Raw genomic sequence first — 1,615 nt, 5'->3', positions numbered from 1 at the left:
ATGGGATACTGGCACTGCAGGCAGTGGCTTTACCTGCTATGCCATAGCATTGGCCCCTGCAATATCTATTATTATTTACTTTGGCTCTTCCACATTTGCAATTTTAGTACAGTGAACACATACTTGAAAAAGTTTTTTCAAAATGATATAATTATTATTAAATACACAAATGGAGTGTGCCTCAAGTATATCCTCCAAAAATTTTTCCTTGGTCTTTGATCATTTTTAATGAAAATAAATTGGAACATGTATTAGAAACCTCATACACTCATCACAATCTTCATCCCCAACCACCTGCCCCACAACTGCATTTTCAACACCAGTGGGCAAGAGTAGTAAGATGTTGCAGCACACTGAATGCAGAATGAGCTGTAGCCTACAAGATGGCCTAATCTTCATTGGCAATAATAAGCCAATTTTGATTCTCTATGATTGTGATGAGTTCTGGAAGACAAAGCCCCAAAAAAAAAAAAAAAAGTGAAGCAACCAGAACACAAAGAAAAGTGGGGCTTGGATCTGGTGTTGCTACATGAAGACTTGATATATATGACTGTGGAGGGGTCACCTCCCAAAGATACTGGCATTGCTCAAGTGCTATTTGCTGGAGTGGCAGTAGTCCCTGGGGTTAGTAGGGATGCTGGTAGGGGAGCACCAGGTAGTTCCCAATTCCACAGGTTCTTTCTAGATTGGCAAGCCCTGTCCAAGGAGCTTGGAGGCCATCAGAGCACGTAATGATTCCACAGTGAAGAGGCACTGTAGAAGCTGCTGCTGCTGTTGCTACTGCCAGCATTACTGAAGCCCCAAAACAGCACCTATAGGCAGAGTAACCCCACCTCCAGGTATTACAGATCCTCTACCTGGTAAGGGAACACCTATGGGTCCATCAATGGGAGCTTTGCCCTGCTGCAGGGACACCAATAAGTATCTCCCTCTATGAATGAGCCTTGCTCCAGCAGGAATTAGAGACCTTCCTCCCCAACAAACCTGCCCACCAAGCCCCTAGGTTTCTGTTGATGTTTTTCTTCCTGCGATGCTTTTTGTGAAACTGCGTAGAGTATGAGTGAAATGTCCCCTCTTTCTACGTTACTAACAGCTCAGAACAAATGCATAGAGTAATTATAAAGACAGAAACATTGAAGGATAATAAAGATAGCAACTACAGTAAACAGTTATCACCCTTAGTACTGAGATAATGAAGGGGACTGCGTGGAAATACTAAAACTAGTAGTTCAAGGAGGGACTGCCCGCTGGTGCTTATAACTCATGATCTTACAGAAGGCCTCTAAAGCTAAGACTTAGATAATTTTAAATAGGACATCAGCCACCTGCTGTTGATCTCTCTGAAAAAGCAAAATGTGGCTGGTTGTGGGAGTTTGGAGGAAAACCATTAGAAACTGGAACCAGTTTCTACTGTTACCCACTGCCATTTCCAAAATGAAAACAAATATTGCTCAGGTGATATTGACAGTTCCAGGAACAAAAGCAGAAAAAAGCGTGTCCCTTGTTCCTCCTCTAGGCCTCCAGGTTTCCTTCAGAATCTTCTGCTGTCAAATCTAACAAGGAGGCAGCTGGAAAAGCAGAAATGTGGTTTGCAGAGTCCCAGACCTCATAAAGC

At 42.9% G+C, this 1,615-nt stretch overlaps 1 pseudogene; it reads left to right on the top strand.

Moving 5' to 3' along the window:
• The first annotated feature begins 340 nt into the window (after positions 1 to 340).
• LOC127491545 (small nuclear ribonucleoprotein-associated protein N pseudogene) lies at positions 341 to 937 on the top strand (annotated as a pseudogene).
• The last annotated feature ends 678 nt before the right edge of the window (positions 938 to 1,615 follow it).

The sequence above is a fragment of the Oryctolagus cuniculus genome, chromosome 3 (assembly GCF_964237555.1).
Source record: "Oryctolagus cuniculus chromosome 3, mOryCun1.1, whole genome shotgun sequence".
Taxonomy (NCBI): Eukaryota; Metazoa; Chordata; class Mammalia; order Lagomorpha; family Leporidae; genus Oryctolagus; species Oryctolagus cuniculus.
The sequence above is the reverse complement of the archived record's forward strand: the minus strand, read 5'-3'. Positions and strand labels throughout refer to the sequence as shown.